Source organism: Tachypleus tridentatus, chromosome 6 (assembly GCF_004210375.1).
Source record: "Tachypleus tridentatus isolate NWPU-2018 chromosome 6, ASM421037v1, whole genome shotgun sequence".
Classification (NCBI taxonomy): domain Eukaryota; kingdom Metazoa; phylum Arthropoda; class Merostomata; order Xiphosura; family Limulidae; genus Tachypleus; species Tachypleus tridentatus.
In genome coordinates, this window is record NC_134830.1 from 161,238,838 (window position 1) to 161,263,070 (window position 24,233).

The 24,233-nt window shown below is 35.8% G+C and overlaps 1 protein-coding gene across 4 annotated transcripts in view; it reads left to right on the forward strand.

Annotated features, from left to right (window-relative positions):
* The window catches only part of LOC143254304 (zinc finger protein castor homolog 1-like), a 243,484-nt gene that overhangs the window by 44,220 nt on the left and 175,031 nt on the right, over nt 1-24,233 (forward strand). Inside the window, exon 2 of one of the 4 annotated variants that reach the window (XM_076509244.1) lies at nt 6,856-6,956. The exons of the other annotated variants lie outside the window; for them this stretch is intronic. The gene's annotated coding sequence lies outside the window, so the exon portion shown is untranslated. The remainder of the gene's footprint in view (nt 1-6,855; nt 6,957-24,233) is intronic. 4 annotated transcript variants of the gene reach the window in all.

Below are 24,233 nucleotides of genomic sequence, written 5' to 3' on the forward strand. Positions count from 1 at the left end.
TGTAATAACGTTTTTTTTCTGTCAGAAGCGTGTTTGAAAGAAAAATATGAAGATATAGCTTTAATACGAACATTATTTGCATTTATTTTGTTTACATACTAATTTAATATGTTAAAATAATTTTGTGTTTTTCTTTCATATCCATTTCTTTAAACCATAATTTTCTGCTAAGATCAATATTTATTCCATACTGTTTTACAATTCCCGTTTTCGGTAAATGAATTTAAAATTTTGGTATGTATTTTTCTGTATTCTATCATGATTTTTCTAAACGTCAAGCCACTGGAATGACTCGTTGTTTGGAAAAAAACAACAACAAAGCAATAAAAATAGGATGAAGCCATTTTGTGTCTCAATCCTCTACATGTATTTCTATCACTCGAAGCGCGTCTCCTTTCGAAGATTTAGCCCTAAAAGTATTATTTACGAATACCTATTGTTTTCTAGTGCTTTCTTGTTTAACTTCAATACAATTTTATTGGGCTTCCATCAGCAGTTTTGGTAACAACCTGTCTTAATGGTCATAAAATTGTAAGTTTTCACCCCTAAACTTGTTATCATAAGATCGCCTGGAAGTTAATTCGAAGGTTAACGGTTCGCAACAGGTTACTGCAGAAAATAAAACTCGTTCTACACTATTTGATCAAATAAGAAGTAAACCAAGAATTGATGATGACTATTTGTTTGTTTGTTTCTTTTTTAATTTCGCGCAAAGCTACACGAGGGTTATCTGCGCTAGCCGTCCCTAATTCAGCAGTGTAAGGCTAGAGGGGAGGCAGCTAGTCATCACTACACACCGCCAATTCTTTTACTACTCTTTTACCAACGAATAGTGAGATTGACCGTCACATTATAACGCCCCCATGGCTGAAAGGGCGAGCATATTTGGTGTGACGGGGATCCGAACCTGCGATCCTCAGATTACGAATCGAGTGCCTTAACCACCTGGCCATGCCGGGCATGATGAATGCTGTTGACTATATGTATTCCCACTAGCGGTAAGTCTACAGATTTACAATGCTAAAATCAGGGATTCGATTCCATTCAGTGGATACAGCAGAGAGACCGATATGTCTTTGCTATAAGACAATACACAGACACACACACTCTCTCCAGTTTATCAGTTAAAGATAAAAGATGGCTACATGTAAATTATCTTGGATAGCCTCGTGCGAAAATTCTAAGACTCAGTTATAAATAATTTTAATTGTTCTTAAAAATACCAGGTTTTAAACGTTCTTAAAAATTCATGACTTATATTAATTAGGCGTAGCAGAAACCTGGTAATTAAGAGTACTTTACTGTGTTTAGAAGGTTAGCACTGCTTTTTATGTCGACAATTTCAAAATAACTATTAACTATTTTATTGGAATTGTTAATATATTGAACTTAGCGCCTATTCTTGTTTGAACACATCATAATTCACATAATAAATAAAATCCAAAACTGAATAGTCTGTTATATCTTATTGTACTTATTCAATTAACAATTATAATAACAAATATTTCTGTTATAGAAAAGTATTTATAGTTTTTAATTTTAAAGTATTTGTCAATGAAAAACAGAAGTCGTTATTTGAAACTTGATTATAAGTGTTGTTTCAATACTATCATTCTATAATAAGCAACAGGAACATCAATAGTCTGTGTTGTGATAAATGTATTTTTTGATAAAATACATTCGTGTGTATTAAAAAAAAATTATCGTAAAATTAAAAGAACTCCATCGTATTAACGTTATTTAGGCGCAGCAAAAACTAGCATAACCAAAGAACTACATGCCCCACCTTTCGCATTAAAAATATTTTCGTTTCACAATGTGCTAAATTGGAAATCATGTTCTTGGGAACGTTATGAAAATTTATTGGAGAGTTTTTAATTAGAATTTCAGCATTTGTAAACACTTCTTAGTGGATTTATCATTAGAGTAAGTCCTCCGTTGTTAAATCTCATTAGTATGTTTGTTATTCGTATTCCTATATTGTAAAACAAACATGTGTTTTCTTTTAGCAAAGCCACAAAGGCTATCTGCTCAGCCCACCGAGGGGGAATCGAACTCCTGATTTTAGCGTTGTAAATCCGGAGACATACCGCTGTACTAGCGGGGGTCTAAAACAAAAAAAAAAACCACTTGGTGTGTTTTTCATAAGGTTTGTTTGTTTGTTTTGAATTTCGCGTAAAGCTACACGAGGGTCTATCTGCACTAGCCGTCCCTAATTTAGCAGTGTAACACTAGAGGGAAGGGAGCTAGTCATCACCACCCACCGCCAACTCTTTGGCTACTATTTTACCAACAAATAATGGGATTGACCGTAACATTATAACGCCCCCACGACTGAAAGGGCGAGCATATTTGGTTTGACTGACATTCGAATCCGCAATTCTCGGATTAGGAGTCGAGTGCCTTAACCACCAGGCCATGCCGGGCCTTTTCATAAGGATCCTGATATTGTAAAAAAATATTAATGTTTTCATTAGAATTTCAATATTGTAAAAATTACTAATATATTTCAATTTAGATTTTGATATATCAGCAAACGCTGCGTCATCATCTAGCAAAAAGACTGAAAACTTCCTGTACTGTAAAAGCATGACTAATTTGAAAAACAACGATTTATGAGCAAAGCGAAAATCATTTCATGTAAAGAGCGTGCTACACATCAACATAACACTGGCCTGTGTTCCTGGGATCGCAATATTAAGTGGGAAAACACTGCAATCAACCCTTTGTTTAAGTTTAATAAAAGGTTCTAAGTGATAACCTTATCATTTTCTCGTTTAAGTTTATTCTAGAATGGTTAAAGCCAGATAGTCAGCTCAAAGTTCACAGTTTAATGACGGAGAGGGGCCAAGGTTATGTAAGTAGAATCTCAAAAAATGCGAAAGTAGCAGGAAAAAATCTTGAGCTATCAGCATTCAATTGATGTAACAGTTAAAGAGCAAATTTCAGCAACGTTTTCCTAGAAAAGATAAATTATCTTCACTTGTCGATTTATATCTTACAAAAAAGATGATGTGTGTGCACGTGTTTTAGCCCGGAGTTGACTAGCTTGATTACTGTAACGTTTTTTTCTGTTGTTGTTTTTTTTGTATGATTATTGGAAACTACCTGATGGTGTAAACAGGTTGTTTTGTTTTAGGATTTTTGTATTAGAAATAGGGCATATTTCCAATTTTTTGGTTGACGTTTGAACTGCATCAATCAGAATTGGATTATTTTAGGATTTTCTGCCAGACTCGAGGGAGATTAAAAAAAAACACACAAACCATAGAATAAAACATGTTTTGAGTTTTTTTTATAGACTTTATGTATGAATTTAAAGACATAAGTTTGTTTCTTTTTTAATTACGCGCAAAGCTACACGAGGGCTATCTGCTCTAGCCGTCTCTAATTTAGCAGTGTAAGACTAAAGGGAAGGCAGTTAGTCATCACCATCCACTGCCAACTCTTGGGCTACTATTTTACCAACGAATAGTGGAATTGACCGTCACATTATAACGCTCCCACGGCTGAAAGGGTGAGCATGTTTGGTGCGACGGGGGATTCGAACCCGCGACCCTCATATTACGAATCGAGTGCCTTAACCATCTGGCCTTGCCGGGCCTAAAGACGTAATTACTTAATCTGTCAGGTAAATCAGTTATTACTAGCACAAATCAAGGTGTACAGTTAACATCTAAAGGAGCTACTAAAGTTTAGTGACAAAACAAAGAAAGCAGTTCCTCGCTCCAGTGGCAAAGCAGTGTGTCTACGAAATTCTGACGCCAAAAACTGGGTTCGATACCCGTGGTGGGCAGGGCACATACAGGCCATTGTACAGCTCCGTGTTTAACAACAAAAACCAAAAAGAAAGAAGGGGGAAACTTGACTTATTATACAGGTTTTGCTTCATTAATGAGAACCCCAGTTATCAAATTAAACTTCAAATGGGGTTGAACGTGATCCATTGGAGAGGGGTAAAATTAAACCATAATTTCTACTAAAAATAGATGGGCATTTAATGAATTAGAACTTTCTACAGTGTATACATGACTGTGTGTTTTTGGTTTTTCTTATAGCAAAGCTGCATCGGGCTATCTGCTGAATGGAATCGAACCCCTGATTTTAGCATTGTAAATCCGTAGACTTACCGCTGTACTAGCGGGGAGGGCGTATACATGACTGTAATGACTACGGAAGAGTCAGAGAGCTGTGAGAAAGAAATACAAAATATTGAACTTTGTGCTATGTGTATATTAATTTTGTCAATTCCTGGGAAGCATAGCCCTTCAATGTTTTACATTCCGCAAAGAAACAAGTTAAGAGACGGCTGCTCCCTCCCAATATTAATAAACAAAAAAAAAACGCTCGGCAAGGCCTAAGCGGCTAGTAGCGTATGAAACCGAAGATTCGTAGTTCACGTGCTGTTTGCGAATAAATAAAAAAATAAAACATCGCCTTTCGCACGTTGGGGCAGTGGATGTGTTATAACAGTGACAGTCAGTCTTCACTAGTCTAGTCAAGATTTGGTTCAGTTATTGTTAAGCACAAAGCTTAACAAAACAAAAACAAAACAGGACGAATTATTTTAAAACAAATTATCTGTGTTAAACGTAGGGTGCTTAGTTTCAGGAGTTTCGCACGAGAAGGGTGTATTTTAAACGACGTATTTTATACAGTTTTTGGCTGTTTGTTCCTTAACGAGTAATCTCAGTTATATATTTTAACAATTTTGATAAATTTAAATTGAACTTCAGACGGGGTCAAAAGTTATCCAACGATTATAAACATTTCATCGCGTCACCAATAAAATATGAGAACATCTGGAACAAGCAAAAATAATGTTTTATAGAAGTAATGCTCAAAAAACGAGTGGGATTGTCTGTTTATACCACCAACAGTATAGGTATCATATTCTTTACCTGTGTTTTTATTTATGTTTAATACTGTAAGCATCTTTTTAAAGCAGTGGATGTACTAACAAGTCCATATTATCGATAATTACTTATTTGTATAACTTTGTTTTTTTCATATGCTAACACGAAATAGCTAAGGCCCGGTAGGGTTAGATGGTTAAGGCACTCGCGTCGTAAGGTTAGGGTCGTGGTTTCGGCTCTTCGTCACACCAGATATACAGTATTAATATTATCTGTTTTCTCTTTATTATATATTATACAGCTTATGTTATCTATTTTATGTTTATCATGTATTATACAGTTTAATGTAATCTGTTTTATATATAATATGTATATTACGTAGTTTAGTGTTATCTGTTTATCGTATGTTATGTAGTTTAATATTATGTTTTGTGTTTAATACATATTATATAGTTTAGTGTTATATGTCTTATATTTAATTTAACACTCTTTCAGCCGTGGGGGCGTTAATATGTGCGGTAAATTCCACTATTCGTTGGTAAAAGAGTAGCCCAAGAGTTGGCGGTGGGTGGTGATGACTAGCTGCCTTCCCTCTAGTCTTACACTGCTGAATTAGGGACGGCTAGCGCAGATAGCTCTCGTGTAGCTTTGCGCGAAATTCAAAAACAAACAAAGAACGAACTAACTGATTAAGCGTTGTCTGGAGTGAGCCCTAAGGATGAATTAATACATTAAGTGTTTTAAAAGTTATGAAAAGCAGGGTAATAATAGTTTGTTTGTTTTTTAAACTTAATTAGACTTTAGTTCCATTAACTTACATTGTGGCATTGCGTATCACCCTTTTCTTGTTTCTATGTGAGAGAGCACGCCAACAATTTTGTACGTATTGCTATAACTTATATTTAGGAGCGCCTTCTTTAGATTAACGTGTTCGTAAGACAAGCAGTGTTTGTTAAAGGTTAAAAGAATATATTCAGATGTTATGTTAGCAATATACTAGAGACATTCCTAAACACAAAACAGGGTTAAAAAAAAGAAATGTTGCTTTAAGGTATAGAAATTAAAGCTTTTCTTTCTTTAAAAAAAATCGAATCCAGAATTTCAAACATTCGTGAAGCAAACTTACTTTACAAGTACGGATAATCCGATTAATGCTGTTTTGAGAGAATTTTTGTATTGCACAATGGATTTGCACTTCTTGATTAAAAGGTTTAGAGAAAAACGACCTTTAATCTCCAGATAAATACAAAAGAACATTAAAGCGCCACCTGTAGTTTCCTTTTTTATTTTTTCGATGAAGCTGCAAGCCATATCCTCTTTCCTTTTGAAGCTGTTTATTATGCTTCAAATAATCGGTTTTTCCAGTAAACCTTTATAAAGGAGCAAAGTTCGGGCTTGATGTCTTGAATTTAAATAGAAAATGTAGGGTTAGGTAATTCTGTTACCATTGGAGTTTTGCCAATGATGCACAAACTATTAAAAAAACACAGAAACATTTCCTTACGTTCAGAGCACGTTAATGCTTGTTCGATATGCTTTCATAATTCTGAAAATAAAATGATGGATAAATATAAGAATTCTATTATTCAGTAACAATGGTTGACGACCACATTTTTATGGATGAGAGAAAATAATTAAAATAGCAAAGTCAGAGTATTGTTAAATTTAAATCATGAACAGCAACAATAACCACAAAAAAAATCTTCTGGCACGTTAAAAACAAGAAACCTTTTCCCTTGTTATAACCAATCTCTTTTTCGACAATGCTGGCTATTACCAAGTGCTAAAGTCAAAGTAAAGTCCTAAGGCCTGTCATTTTCAAGGCCTTGGCGTTCAAACTAATTAACACCAGTGGTGAGATAATCGAAACTTGTTACAGACTTTCTGCTTTTTATGTGTCTTTCCTCCCCCCACACTTTAAATAAGGTATTTTCCTGCTGCTTTTCCCCCTTTTCTCTCCCCAGTTCTTCCTTTTAGTAAGTTACAAATTTATTCGTAGGGGCCAACTCAGGAAACGAAATTCTTGGCTCTACGCAGATACTGACGGGCACATCATATTTTACGAAGGAGTGTCCAGGATCGTTGAGAAATTATCAACACGTAAGAAAGAGTTTTTAATTACATAGTTTTCTTTGAAACTTGTGAACGGATGTATTTACTGTCTAATTCACCTAAGAAATGATGGCCAATCCACTTCCATTAATTAAAGCTGTCAGAAGCTGTGATAATTTCTGAAATGTTTTCTCTAACACATGTCTGCAGAGCGACCTTTTGAGAGTTAATAATAATCACAGAAACTTCTGGATTTTCAAATGTATAAGTGTCCTTCATGTGTTTCACTTCATTACTCTATCGCAAAATGCCCATAATGTAGCTCAGACAAGGTCCAAAGTTTTTATTATTAGTACTAATCTACGATTTTTATTGTTAAGAGTGCACTACGCTTTTATTATTAGTAGGATTGAAAATATCACCAACAACATGGGTGCCCAGCTGATGAAGCAATGCATTCTTAAAATTATAAATGGCAATTTTATTCAGCTATGTTCATTGATATAACTAATACACCAGTAAAACCAGGCTTATTTATTAATACTAAACAAATATATTTTGCTACATGTCTCGACTAAATTTATTCTGGTCATCATGAGGCATAATGAAAGTAGATGAGACAACAATATCATCAGGTAGGATGAAAGTAGACAAGACAACAATATCATCAGGTAGGATGAAAGTAGACGAGACAACAATATCATCAGGTAGAATGAAAGTAGACGAGACAACAATATCACCAGGTAGAATGAAAGTAGACGAGACAACAATATCATCAGGTAGGATGAAAGTAGACAAGACAACAATATCATCAGGTAGAATGAAAGTAGACGAGACAACAATATCATCAGGTAGGATGAAAGTAGACGAGACAACAATATCATCAGGTAGAATGAAAGTAGACAAGACAATATTATTATCAAGGTTGCCTATTTCCACTCTAATTCTTGAGTGGAATTACAAGCTTTAAAGTCATTTGATCATATTGCTAATTAGTTAATGTTTAAACGTATTAATTTCCGTATCAGTTCAGGAAGCAGTTGTGTGGTTAACGTTAAAAGAACTCGAACTGACACTAAACGTTGGTTTAAATTATACAACTAGCGATATATCATTATGTATAAGGTCATACAAATATGCCATATGCAATTTCACTTTGAAACTGAAGTTAAAACTTAGTATTTTTAGTGGAAAAAGAGTGAGGCAGAGATTTATTATGGACATAAGGTTCTTCTTTTAACCCTACTCGTAAAATGCCTGTTTACACAAGTACTAATTTATATATATAAGTAGTACTCTTACAGTCATGAGTATTTGAAATAGCATTAAAACGTAAAATTGTGAGGTACAGAGTAATATATATCTTTTTAACTAGATATATTTAAAGAGAAATATGAAAAGTAATAACAAATTATTAAAAAAAAACATAATTTACATAAGTGCTGCCATCTGTTGAATAATCATAAATATTTTAAATGAAAGGTGTTGTCCGTTGCCTTACGTGGAGAATCCAAATTTATTGTTATTGCGTCTGGTAGAACAGTCGGTGTTTTGATTTCTTTTACAAAGACGTTATAATACGATTTTAGTATAAAAACAAGTCATCTGAATTGATGAGTGCGGGTGTTTTCTTATAGCAAAGCCACATCGGGCTATCTGCTGAGTCCACCGAGGGGGATCGAACCTCTGATTTTAGCGTTGTAAATTCGTAGACTTCGTAGACCTGAATTGATGAAGGCCGGTAGCAAAAATTACAAAGTGTAACTAAACGACAGCAAAGCCAGTCTACACTGAACTTTGTATTTAAAGACAAACAAACAAACCTTCATACAATTAAGACTAAAAACACACGAAACTGTAAGGATTATCTGGGATTTGCTTTCTCATCAAAGGTGCTTGTACGATAGAGTCAGCGCTTGAATAATATGTTAACCATAAATGAAAGGACACGCAGAAGAAAAAGTAATGTGTTCGTGTAGATTAAGTAAACACTGGAGACAGCACTTCTCCAAAACATTTGTGTGTCTCTCGTATATTTTGATTTAGTCCTAACGGTCAGGTGAAACTCACACCTCTTTCAGTCTTCCTTGGAACTAATTCACTTCAGCAACAATATAGTTTCTTCCGCTAATACAATTTGAGCAACCCTTTTCAAACACCTCCTAAAGCAGGCCTTAAGATAGTAACACACTTGAAGGAGTTAAAAAAACGACGCTGTCACTTGAGAATGTCGTAAAATATTCAGGAGAAACAGTTTATCAAACAATAGGAAAAAAACATTACACTAGCTTTATCAATTGTACGAGTTTGTTTTCTTTATTTTACTTCTGGAATCTATCTTGCTGAAAGTTAGGACTTTATATATATATATATATATCTTTTCTGCTGTTCGGATAGTCACCGAATGAATAATTATCCCCAGCGAAGTGCGAAGAATAAACAGTCTTGTTATTTCTGTTTGACTGTGTTTCGGAAACTAGAAGAAACACATGCTCGACAATATGCAACGAATTAATGTACTTCAACAGTAACTAGAAAAACAAAAAGTGGGGAGCGAAACTTAACGAATATACTCCAAGTTGTGTTTGTTTTGCTTGCCTGTTTGAAGTTAAGCACAAAGCTACACAATAGGCTACGTGTGCTCTGCCCATCAAAAGTATCGAAACCTGGCTTCTTGCGTTTATAAGTCCACAGACATGCCGCTGTGTCACGACGTGTGTGTGAGGGAGCGTATTAAGTTTATTCAACTCGTCGAGTGGTCATCAGTGGGATTGATTATCATATTATAACGCTCCCACGGCTGAAAGGGCGAGCATGTCTGGTGTGACGGGAATTCGAACCCGCGACCCTCAGATTGCGAGTCGAGTGCCTAAACCATCTGGCCATGCCGGGCCAGGTAATATAGTTTTCGATATTACATATGGCGAAAGACTTTGTGAAACAAACCGGTAATACTGACTTTATAAATTCAGGCCCCCAGTGGCTCAGCGGTATGTCAGTGGACTTACAACGCTAAAAACCGGGTTTCGATAGTGTGTAGCTTTGTGCTTAATTCAAAACAACAACATTATAAATTCAGTTAATTTTGAAATTATTAGATTCATAATAAACTACACACACGAAGCACGTAACTTACTGTGCTGTAAACGTGTATATTTCAAGTAAGATTTTGCCTACGTCATCATTTTGCGAAAGTGTAGATGAACTACGGTTTACTGATCCGCAAGTCATATAGCAATAATCATTTCATTTATTATGTATGTAATGTAATACAGTTGTCATTTTCAGTGAAAGCGGAATCGAGTAAATGCGATAACATATCGTATTTCTCTTTGCGCCTTTACAGAAAGAGACAAAAGCTTTCTGTTATAACCACGATGTTATTTCTGATTAATGTTTACCCATTCAGTCTATGGCTCATTCATTTCTCCATATAGTATTCCGTCTTGAATCAGTTCCATTCATTTGACCACTAGGAACATGTTTCACAGTAAATGTATCCATACGCCGCCTGTTATCGATCCATAATTAAAATGCTTCTGGTTTCGCCTTTGTATAAACTTAAGGCAAGAACAAAAAGACAACAACCTACATTTGATTTTATTAAAACCGTTCTTTGTAATTTCTTGCTAAATTTTAGAAGCTTGATAACCTCTCTTTGTTATATTTATTGCTAATACAAAAAAAAAAGGTCAAAGTAGGATTATCTGCTCTCCGCCGTCCCTAATTTAGAAGTGAAAGACTAGAGGAAAGGCAGCTAGCCAACACTGCCCGCCGCCAACTCGTATACAATTCTTTATTAAAGAAAAGTGAGTTTGACCGTTGTTACATCACGAAACACCCAGATATGAGAGAGCGAGCATGTTCGATGAGGGAACCTGACCTTGCAACCCGCATATTGCGAATCGAGAGCCCTAACTCTCTGAATTAAAAAAATACAAACAAACAAAGATGGCTTACTGGTAGATGTGCTGGTGAACAGAATGCCATCAACATCTTCCTGCTGCCAGAACGAAGTAACACAAGACGAGCTTGTTTGTGATCCTTCTTCTCAAAGAATCCAAATTTATTTCATCTTTTCTTTTGAGAGTGGTAATAAATCAGTGCTATTTTGTTAGGTTTCGTCTGCTCCTGCGGCTACTGAGACGTGTCTCGAATTCTTCTGCACTTTTTCGATTTTATAAACGTGTAGTGTTTTTAATGGATAATGTATTTTAAGAAGGTTTTCTCGTGCACTTCGTTTTGGCATTTTGCTATGAAGATTGGCCGTTGTTTTCTCGATCTCTTGCAGTTCTGTTCCTACCTTAATTTATTTTTAGAACCCAAATCTCGATGACTCGTGTTTCCAATAGCGTCAAAGGCGCGCATCATCTGCAGTTATACAGATATAACTGTATATATATACACACACACATACGTGTATATAAAGGGAAAGACTATAGGGTCGCTTTTGGGGAAGGAGCGAATAATAACAAAGACACTTCCAAGATTTCTTCTTCCCGGATTCTATAAATACTTTTCTATTGAGCGCGGAGTTGGTAGTTGTTCTAACAAGTTTATTTCATTTGCCAATTGATGCGACTTTAGTTCCAATACGTGAATCGTTCCAAGAGTTACAACCCTGAAGTGGTCGGCAGATTTTTTTTTTTTTTTTTTTTGAATTTCGCGCAAAGCTGCACGAGGGCTATTTTCAGTAGTCGTCCCTAATTTAGCTGTGTTGAAGCTACACGAGGGCTATCTGCACTAGCCGTCCCTAATTTAGCAGTGTTAGACTAGAGGGAAGGCAGCTAGTCATTACCACACACCGCCAACTCTTGGGCTACTCTTTTACCAACGAATAGTGGGATTGATCGTCACATTATAAAAATACTTTTATGAGGAGTTCTGAAGAAGACAGACAGAGTTGGATAAATATCAATAATTAAACACCATTCGAAGGGGAAATTTTTATTTTGCTTTCTCACTTAAGCAGCAAATTATATGTTGGACGGATCTGAATTCTTGAAAGATTCTAACTAAGGCTAATCAAATAACTAAGAGACCCACGCTTGAGGTAAAAGTGGAGAGAACAGCTGGAGCAAGTGTCACGTCAGCTTAACATATAATTCGATACTTATGTTTTTAAAAATAAACTGATAGTTTAGGGCAAAGTATTATTATCGTATTGGGTACTGAATTTAAACGGGGGCATTCTCTAAAAACTTTCAGCCCTTACGGAAAAATATATGAAAATTGGTGAAAAGGTAAAGTGCGCATGTTAATTTAGCTGAACGATGTTTATATGTTAATGTCGATGCGAGAAGAGGCGTCACTGGCGACATGTTTAGCACCTACATATGTTTGATTCACAGTGAATTTCAAAAAGTTCGTCAGTGCAATGCCACAAATAAGTTATGGCTAGAGGTACAAGTCACAGCCCTTTACAAGGAAAGATATATGTGGATATCGAAGTTGATATAGGGACCCTGAAACGTTCTTCAAGGAAACGGAAGAAAACTTGTGCAGCAGCGAGAATCGAACCACAATATAAGTCAATCGGGAGCAATGCTCTTATATGCAGAGTGAAGACCAGAGTTACGAAAAAGAATTTGCCAGCTAAAAAAAACAACACTGCAATAAAGTTGGGCATATCTCTTTGTCCAATTAGCCACCCCCTCGCTCACAATACTAGAAACCTGGTTTCGATACCATTGGTGGGCAGAGCACAGGTACTCCATTGTTTAATTTGTGCATAACATAAAACACCAACTTGTTCCATAAGATAAACAATGAAAAAGAAAGAAAAAAAATCAAGTTTATTTGTGATGACTTGAAAGTACAGTATTCACAAGATTGGAATTAACGATTCTGTTCATCAGAGACCTGACTGACCAAAGAAATTTGAATAAGAGCAACCCTCTTATATTTCGTGTAATTTAAATTTTTCGATGCAACTTCAGAGGGCGTTTGTGTCTTTGACTTGTTTAAATGTGGACGTTGAAGTCGATGTTGAGGTACAATGGAGGGCCCGTGGATAGTTTATCAATATCAAATGTGGGCTTAGAAGTCGATGTTCACGTACAATGGAGGGCTCGTGGATAGTTTATTAATATCAAATGTGGACTTACAAGTCGATGTTCACGTACAATGGAGGGCCCTTGGATAGTTTGTCATTATTAAATGTGGACTTGGAAGTCGATGTTCAGGTACAATGGAGGGCCCGTGGATAGTTTATCAATATCAAATGTGGACTTGGAAGTCGATGTTCACGTACACTGGAGGGCCCTTGGATAGTTTATCAATATCAAATGTGGACTTGGAAGTCGATGTTCACGTACACTGGAGGGCCCTTGGATAGTTTATCAATATCAAATGTGGACTTGGAAGTCGATGTTCACGTACAATGGAGGGCCCTTGGATAGTTTATCAATATCAAATGTGGACTTGGAAGTCGATGTTCACGTACAATGGAGGGCCCTTGGATAGTTTATCAATATCAAATGTGGACTTGGAAGTCGATGTTCACGTACACTGGAGGGCCCTTGGATAGTTTATCAATATCAAATGTGGACTTGGAAGTCGATGTTCACGTACAATGGAGGGCCCGTGGATAGTTTATCAATATCAAATGTGGACTTGGAAGTCGATGTTCACGTACAATGGAGGGCCCTTGGATAGTTTATCAATATTAAATGTGGACTTGGAAGTCGATGTTCACGTACAATGGAGGGCCCATGTTTATCAATATCAAATGTGGACTTGGAAGTCGATGTTCACGTACAATGGAGGGCCCGTGTTTATCAATATTCGTAGTATGAGTATGAGCTTTTCGTCCTTCGGATAAACTTGTTTTAATGGTGATTAGGATATCAGGACCTAACCATGGCCACCATAACGCACGTGATCGATGCTGGAGAAAGTGGTTCCAAGGACAGAGTTTTTTTTATAGAAACGTCACAAGCAACTAGTGGCAATAATTTGACCTGAGATTTTGGCAGAGACAGGGTTTAGATACAATGACCTTTCCTATTATAAACAGTCTTGTCCTCTCTATATGTAAAAACGGCTCGTTTGGGTTGAGAAAATATTTTACGTAGAGGAGCGAACAACGTTTCGACCTTCTTCGGTCATCGTGAACCTGACGATGACCGAAGAGTGTGCGTGTGGTTTCTTATAGCAAAGCCACTTCGGGCTATCTGCTGAGCCCACCGAGGGGAATCGAACCCCTGATTTTAGCGTTGTAAATCCGAAGACATACTGCTGTACTAGCGAGGGGTAATGATGATCGAAGAAAGTCGAAACGTTGTTCGCTCCTCTACGTAAAATATTTTCTCAACCCAAACGAAATGTTTGTACATATATATTTCTCTACAATTGGGTTTTCTCGACATCACTGATTAGTCTTGCCCTCTCCAATACTAACAGGAAACGTGCCTGTGATGCCGGATGGCGGGTCCTTGTTTGCTCAGAATCTTGAAACGTGTACATAAAAACGTGTCAGAAAGTTAGTACCAAAGACAGGATGACAAAAGTGTCATCACAGAATTAAGTGCCAGTAAACTCTAGTATCCATAAAGCAAAAATATACACAAAAATACGTGCCTGTCAATACACTTCACATTTTAGAACAATATCTGTTTGTTTGTTTGTTTGGGAATTTCGCACAAAGCTACTCAAGGGCTATCTGTGCTAGCCGTCCCTAATTTAGCAGTGTAAGACTAGAGGGAAGGCAGCTAGTCATCACCACCCACCGCCAACTCTTGGGCTACTCTTTTACCAACGAATAGTGGGATTGACCGTCACATTATACACCCCCACGGCTGGGAGGGCGAGCATGTTTAGCGCGACGCGGGCGCGAACCCGCGACCCTCGGATTACGAGTCGCACGCCTTACCCGCTAGGCCATGCCGGGCCTAGAACAATATCAGAAAGATGAAGTGTGGGCGGCACGAAAAGGGTGTTAAAAAGGCAAAGTGCGCAAACACGCGAAAAAAGGTGTCAATAAGGTGTAACAAAACCAAAAAGATGAAATGCACGCGCAAACGACGTGTCAATAAATTTTAGTTTTCAGGTCAAGATTATTCGTTACTAGTGCCCAGAACAAGGTCAGCAAGCTATAACTTAAAACTAAGTGTATCTCTTAACAGGCTGCATTAAAAATAAAGTTTGTAATAAATTTACTCAGATCCAACAGAATGGCCTCATTTGTAGCAAGCAGAAATTTTAGCTATATAACCAGTTCATTCCGATTATGGTTATTCTGGTTTGATAAGCATCGAATACATAGATATGGTGACCTTATTTAAATCTGTTCTTTTATACAGTTTCTTTGTTGGCTTATATTAGATAACATTTAATAAACACGTGTATTATTAATTTAACATGGATTAGGCGTAATATATATAACATACACATTTCTTTTGCATAAAATAAATATTATCGTAGTTTTATTTGGTTATTTCATATGCTGCTTTTCTTATCAGATCTACGAAACTGAAATGTATTTCAGATCCACGGAACTGAACTCGTGTAATTACCCCTTTATGGCCCGGCATGGCCAAGCGTGTTAAGGCGTGCGACTCGTAATCTGAGGGTCGCGGGTTCGCATCCCCGTCGCGCCAAACATGCTCGCCCTTTCAGCCGTGGGGACGTTATAATGTGTACGGTCAATCCCACTATTCGTTGGTAAAAGAGTGGCCTGAGAGTTGGCGGTGGGTGGTGATGACTAGCTGCCTTTCCTCTAGCCTTACACTGCTAAATTAGGGACGGCTAGCGCAGATAGCCCTCGAGTAGCTTTGTGCGAATTTCAAAAAACAAAACAAAAACAAACAAGTAATTACTCCTTCAGTTGTACGGAGCTACGTCTCCGTACGTACAGCGCTAGAAATCGAGTTTCGATATCTGTAGTGGGCAGAGCACAGATAGATAATTTTGTGTTTAACGTCAAACAGACAAGCCCATATAAATGAAATATTTTTGTCACTGAGATCCGTATAACTGAAATACTGCTGTATTTCAGATGAATGTTACTGAAACTTTGTCATATACAAAAATGCGTACAAGCAAGAAACACGTTTTGTTCCACGTCAAATAATTTATTCATTAATCATTTGCATGTATTTAATATAAATACAAACTGGTTAATATTACAGTGCCCAATATCGCCAAGTGGTTAGGCCGCCCGACTTGTAATCTTGAGGTTCGCGGGTTCTATTCCCTGCCATACTAAACATGCTCGCCCTTTCAGTCGTGGGGAAGTTATAATGTGACAGTTAATCCTACTGTTTGTTCGTAAAATAGTAGCCCAAGAGTTTGAGATGGGTGGTGATGACTAGCTGCCTTTCCTCCAGTCTTAAACTGCTAAATTAAGAATGGCTAGCGCTGATAGCCCTCGTGTAGCTTTGCGCGAAATTCAAAACGAACAAACAAACAAATTAATATCACTTCACTAACAACTTTCTACGTAAAATGAATAACTTAAACTGACATATGTTTTCAACAATGAAATTTGCAGTAAATGTTATAAAACTAATTACACCATACTCTTGGGACTAGTAACCTTTAAACTGCTTCCTTATTTAAGTTTACTACTTTCGTAGAATGAAAAAAAAATTACATTGAGCATTTTAAAATTTATCATATATATGTATATATATATATATATATATATATATCATATTTTGGTGAAATTAAATAAATACATTTAAATGAAGTTAAATAAGTAAACAAAATCATGAGGAAGAACTGTGTAAGAAACAACAAATCCCAACTTCTGATTAATTATATTTTAACCATAATTTTTAAAACCCAAAACAAAACACATTAAAATTAAACAAAATACGTTGCATTAAAAAAAGATACTAGGGTACAAGCTACAACGTGGGATTATAAAATAAATGTATCCTAGGTTTTGGAGGTGACTGAGGAAGTAGGACCCACACTGCAGTGGGGATACACTGTCTATCAGTCACTACTTTATGGGGATGTATACTTTGAGCCGCATATAAAAGCACGACAGTCACAGTAAACTCAGTACACTGATATGGTTCAATGCCATGTTAATTAGTGCCTCTACCATTGGGCGCAGGAATGCTAACTTCAAGAGTTTCATCTTACTTACCCCCCCCCTAATGGTTGTACCTTATTTCTTTTTTTTTTTAATCTTTTTCTTATTATTATTTTAACTTGGGAGAGCAATTATCTTCCCAGAATGTCTGCAGGCAGTGAAGGGTAATATAAATGTGGAACGTTGTGGGCTTTAGCACTCACATCTCACTCTCCTAATATCTGATCTAATCGTGTCTGTTTTTTATGTGAGATTAGCGAATTGTAGGTTCAGACTGATAGACGGCGTATCCTCACCGCAATGTGGGTCCTACTTCCGCAGTCACCTCCAAAACTTAGGATACATTTTATAATCCCACATTGTAACTTGTACCCTAGGATCATTTTTTTGAAAAATGCATCGTATATTTTAATTTTAATGTATTTTGTTTTGGCTTTAAAATATGGTCATGATATATATATACAGACATACATATTTTCTAATAAACAAAAACAAGTTCAAAGAAAAATAAAAAACGCTGCACAGATCAAGTGGACCCCAGGGTACGGATTATAATGTAGGATATAAAATGTACCATAGGATTTGGGGGGAGGTAGTAGGACCCACACTGCGGTGAGGATACGCCGTCTATCATTCTTTACCTCAAATTCGTTAGTCTAACAAGAATGAATTCATAAATAATAAAATAATCAAAATAAGCATAAATTAGGAGAGCGAGAGGTGGGTGCTCAAGCCCACAACATCCCACATCTATATCACCCTTCACTGTCTGCAGACAGTTGTGGGAAGGTGACTGCTCTCCAAAGTAAAGAAAAAAAACCAATATTCTACCACTTGGGGGAAGTAATATAAACTGAAGTTGGCATTCCAGTCTTCATTATGGATATAAGACACTAAGTAGTAGCCCAGTAGATAAATTAGATTAGTGTAGACACTGTAGAGTGCCTGAATCAGTTATCCAAACTAACTAATATAACTCCCAACCATCACCCAATAAGTCCATTGTAACTACCAATTTTAAGAGTATAAACAAGCCTTCATATGCGGTAAGGTGTTCACCCGCATAAAGTAGTGTCAAGTTGTTTAATTGACCTTATTAACAATTAAAAATAGTTATCAGAAACTTTCAGGAAAACTTCCTTAATTTTTACTTCCTTATACACTGTATTTATTTAATAATATATTTCAATATTATTAATAAAACATTGTCAGTTATTACAAATTTTACAAAATTGGAATGATTATGAAGTTATAATGCTTATAACTAAAAAGTATGAAACATTACTATTCAGAGGGGTTAAAGCATATACAAGAAAATAAAAATATTTTCTTTTATCAAAAATCTTCAGATTTATATCATTATTAATTATTTTAATTTCTTAATCTAAATAATATGCCACTACATTAGAAATTGAAGTATTTTCAATTCTAATTCTAATAACATTATTTATCTCAGGAATATTTATACTAATTAAATCATTTTTATATCTGTAAGTTCCAGCAAAATTTCCGGGTTTATGTAATTTTCAATAAATCTATTGTTATCAAAATAAAGATATAAATTTGCAATACAAATACAATAGTCAGCTTCCATTGGAACTCTAATTACATTTTCAAAAATCTTGTTACTGAAAAAATACAATTATATAGAGGTAATAACTTCATATATCTTTTGTGTTTTTTACCTAAATTTTATTTTTCCAAGTACTTTCAAATAAAAGAAGAACTGTTCTATTAAAAATCACACATTTCAATATTCTCTACCTATTCTCTGTTCCTTAGGTATTTTTAAATAGGTTTATTATTTTTTATTATCCAAAACATGTTTTCTATCATTAATACTAACATTTTTAATTTTATCAACTAAAATATTAATGAATTACTTAATATTTTATCAAATAAAAATATTAATGAATTGGTTGATTCATTAATAAATTTTCTTATTGCAATAGAAATAAATCTAAATTTAACCAAGGATTTATGGACTTTACGAATAACACACAGAAAAAGGTAAATTTACAGATGAATTTGGTTTAGAATAAAGTTTTTCTTTATAAGCTTTAATGAAATTATTATTTATTGTATCTTCAGACTGGTTAATACGTTTAAATGTTTGTGTACCATTGATTTCACTTATCGAAATTAACGAATAAAACGTTTTACAAATGAAGCCAAATTTACAGTTAACTTTACCAGTAGGAACTATAACATATTTTTCTTGTAATTCTTCAATCTTATTTTTTAACTGATGAAACGATGAATCAATATGATATTACTTTGATTTTTTACGGGATAAATTAAATAAAAATTTCTCAAGCACATAATACTTCCATCCAAAAACTATCCAGGTAGATAAGGTGTAGTACAGTTAAGTGTCAAAATATATTCATCAGTTTTGTTTTCAATAGATTTTAGAATATTTTATTTATTACATTTTATGGCATATCTGTGTTTAAATCCTCTTTTATTTATTCCACATAACAGTTTATTTATTTCTTATAATTTCCAAGATACCAATAACAACACTATGTAACACAAATTTTGTTCCTGGATAGTATGTGTTATTTCTTAATTGCTTATGTTGTAAAAATACAGAAAACGGCGATTATTCCCTTCAAACTTTGATTTTAAGACTTGGATAATGAAATTTAGAAACTAACCTATTTTCTATGTAAAAAACGGGCAAATTTGTACATATTCATTTACATAAAGTCTGAATAAAACAACATATGAATCAAGATTTACATGTATTTATACTAAAGTTATACAAAAATGTTTAGAAGTGAGCAGTTTTTCGAGATTTACGATGTGATGTAAATCATTTTCACGTATCAGCCCTAAATATAATCTAACATCATGTTTTCGTTATACGCTCCCAGGTCACAAAAGCAAAGTTTGCAGAGAAAAACAGGTCTTTTCCATTTACACTTTAGGCATAAACAATTAGGAAATAACACTTTCTGCCCAGGAACGAGAAAAAGTAGAAAATTTGTTACAACAGTATCACAAGGTAAATTAACAACTTAGTTAAATTAATTTTATAATTTAATTAAGGAAATAAAAAAGTATTGGCTAAGCTATTTTTTAATTGACGAATCCTTTAATTTTTAAATCATATTCAATTCACGTTTCGTGTTTTCTGTTGATTTTCAACTCGAGGAAAGTAAAAACAATCGGTATAAATGCTGACCTTTCTGATGAGTAAAGAACACAATAAGAAACAAAAAAATAAAAATCTCATTACCCATAAAATATTTTTGCTCTAAAAATAAGAATCTTACCTGTTAAAAAATAGATAACATTTGGCTCTAAAACAAAGGTTTGTTTGTTTTTCTTAATTTCGTGCAAAGCTATACGAGGCAAAACAAAGGATAAAGGCACATAAGCACTTCGCCAACGCCCGGCATGGCCAGGTGGGTTAAGGCACTCGACTCGCAATCGCAGTGTCGCGGGTTCGAATTCCTCTCACACCAAACATGCTCGCCCTTTCAGCCGTGGGGGCCTTATAATGTTACGGTCAATCCCACTGTGCGTGGGTAAAAGAGTGGGTGGTATTGACTAGCTACCTTCCCTCTAGTTTTACACTGCTAAATTAGGGACAGTGAACGCAGACAGCCCTTGTGTAGCTTTGCGCAAAATTCATAAACACACACTTTATCAGGGTTAACTTATGTTGAGCATAAAACCAATTTTAAACAAGTATGCATCGTACCAAACACTTGGAGTGTTTTCATATTTGGTTTAGTTTTTATGAAGATATGCATTTTGCATTTACATTTATTTAGAAATTAAAAAAAACAATGTTCATTATTCTATTTTTCATGGTAAAAAGTCACATGTGGGCGCATCAACTTATTTTTCTATGGTGAAAAACCTCATGTGGGTGCATTATCTTATTTTTTGTGTGGTAAAAAAGTCACATGTGGGTTTATCATTCTACTTTTGTATGGTAAAACTCGCAAGAGGGAGTATCATTCTATTTTTGTAAAAACCACAGGTGGTGGTTGGTATCATTTTATTTGTGCATAGTAAACAATTAAAAAAGATTTACAGTGGTACCTCGGTTCTCGAACGACTCCTTTCTCGAACAATTCGGTTTTTGAACATATTGTATGAGAAAAAAATGTCTCGGTTGTCGAACATAAACTCGGTTCCCGAACCAAGCTGTCGTGGCCCGAACCCTGGAAATAACCCGACTGATGACCATTTTAACCTCACCTGTCGCTCAGTCCACACCCCCGCTAAAATCTGCTGTGAACATTCTCGTTTTACTGTGTTGTTTTTCTTAATATTCTGATTAAATAAGCCACCATGGGGTCAAAGAAGGATAATGAAAGCAGGAAACCAAAAAGAAAAGTTGTTAGAACCACAACAGATGTGATAAAAGATATCATTACGAAGTATGAGAGTGGTGTTCGCGTGACTGATTTTGCTACACAGTTTGGTATGGTGAAGTCTACAGTTTGCACCATACTGAAAAATAAAGAGGTCATCAAAGGAGCTGATGTTGCAAAAGGAGTGACAGTGATTATGAAACAAAGATCACAAACAATGGAAGAGGTAGAAAAACTGTTGTTGATTTGGGTAAAGGAAAAACAGTTAGGTGGTGATAGCATTTTTGAGACCATCATTTGTGAGAAAGCAAAGCAGTTGCATGCTGACCTCCTGAAAAACACCCCTGGAACGAGTGCTGATACAAGTGATGCCTTTAAGGCTAGTAGGGGGTGGTTTGAAAAATTTAGGAAGAGAAGTGGCATACATAGTGTGGTGAGACGTGGGGATAGTGCCAGGCAGAAACAAACCTCATTGGACAAGTTTTTAGTGAGAAATAGGTCCAGTGAGTCTCAAGCAGGTTGTAGCAGTACAAAGAGACAGAAAAAAGAAAGAACCCCAGAAGAAGAGTTACCTGACGTTTTTATGGAAGGTGACTCCCCTTCCAAACAATAATGACCCTCCTACTCTCCATGTTCCTCACCACCTTTCACTTATACCATCAGCTCTCCTCAGCACAGGTAAAGTGCAGTTAAATTTTCATTTATTGTTTTTTTGTTGTGTTTATAGGTTTTGTAGTTAACATGTAAGTATTATTATATAGGTATAACTAAGCAATATTTTTACTTAAAATGCTTCAAAATGCGTAATTTTTTGGAGGTCTCTAACGGATTAATTTAATTTACAGTATTTCTTATGGGAAAAAATTGATTCGGTTTTCGAACAGCCTTTTGGAACGGATTAAGTTCGAAAACCGAGGTACCACTGTATAAGTTTTGTTTGTTTGTTTGAATTTCGCACAAAGCTACACGAGCACTATCTGCGCTAGCCGTCCCTAATTTAGCAGTATAAGACTAGAGGGATGGCAGCTAATCATCACCACCCACCGCCAACTCTTGAGTTACTCTTTTACCAACGAATAGTAGGATTGACTGTGACCTTACAACGCCCCCACGGCTGAAAGGACGAGAATGTTTGGTGAGATGGGGGTTCGAACCCGCGACCCTCAGATTACGAGTTGAACGCCTTAGTCCACCCGGCCATGCCGGGCCTGCTCTATAACTTAATTCAGCCCACTGGTAAACAATTTAATTTGTACGCTGGTTAAAGAAGTAAAAAACAAAACAAAAACTTATGTTTCTTGAACTCGTGGTTAACGTGCTGAGCTGCGGTTTGGAAGGCACGAAGTTCGAGCTGCAGTGATCATTTTGCATAGGACACACTTTTGACTGTAGGACGTTATAAGGGTTACAGTCAAACCCATTATTCGGTTAAGACTAGCTATGTATATGCCAAGTGCTGCTAACTGTTTATAAATTAGAGATGTTTACGCCATCCGAGCGTGTAGTGCATGTGTATGTCACATGAAGTGCTTTGCAGCACTAGACAGAAAGTTCGAAGTGTGAGTCACAGACAGCCAGAGAAAATAGTTTTTCGTTGGAGAATAAATTTCCCATTTAACAGATGTGTAAAGATTTTCTAGAATCAGTTTCCGGAATTTTTTATCTCAGCTTTACTGACAATTATTTCGTTTTGAAATATTATACTTTCTACAGAATAATAAGCACATTGTCCTATTCTATATCAGTGGTGACGTCAGTGCCAATTTTCCGTTTTTTGCATAATGTTTTTTTTTTTTTTTTTCACGACATATCTTATCACGGGTAACAGCAGGGGCCATCATATTTGATTTGCCATGCTTCGCGTGTCTTTGGTATCAAAAAGCTTGATAGAACTGTCTTCTAGTTGAGTTAATATATATATATTTCATTCTAATTTAACGAAGCCAGTTCTTTAATTAACTGAACTTTGCCTAGTATGGTTAGCGGCACTTTTTAAAGTACCACCTACACTTTGATTCAATGTCATTGATTTTGGTGTGCACACAGCTCTTCACAGCTCTGTTCCAGCTAGTTTCATTAGTAATTTAAATAGAAATTCCTGTATTGAGCGCCATCTCGATGAATTCGCACCTTTGTTGAGTATTTTTGTTTCATTTTTATTGATTACCGTCCACATGGGTTAGTTTACCTACTGGTCGTTATTTAGGTGGGGCAGCACCTGTTTTAATTACTATAAAGTTTCTACTCGCTTACTAAAAATTATTAGCTGACTCCCTGAAGAAAAAAAAAGGGGATTGACTGGCACTTTTATAACGCACATATAGTTAATAGTGTGGATAGTGTTCGTTGGCATCGCGATTCGAGTGTGTGTGTGTTTTTTTAAATTTCGCACAAAGCTATCTGTGCTAGCCGTCCCTAATTTAGCAGTGTAAGACAAGAGGGAAGGCAGCTAGTCATCACAACCCACCGCCAACTCTTGAGTTATTCTTTTACCAACGAATAGTAGGATTGACTGTGACATTACAACGCCCCCACGGCTGAAAGGACGAGAATGTTTGGTGAGACGGGGATTCGACCCGCGACCCTCAGATTACGAGTCGCACGCCTTAACACGCTTGGCCATGCCGGGCCCGCGATTCGAGACACGGACCTTTCATTCCGCAGCCCAGCACGCCAACGAACAGACCACGTCAGTCCAATTCACAACCAAAAAAAAAAAATAATAGCTTGTAGACGCATCTGAAGACGCAGTGTTTTTCAGTTAATTTCTGAGTTTCTTTCTTTCAAAGAATATCTTGACTAATAATTAAAATTCGTTTGAACATAATAACATTCATCTCAATATAATTCAGTAAAAGTTAGGGTTACGTGCTAGGCGTATCATTTAGCACAAAAAAAAAAGAAAAAAAATAGAAACATAGTATGTGAAGCCTTCGTTTGATTTGT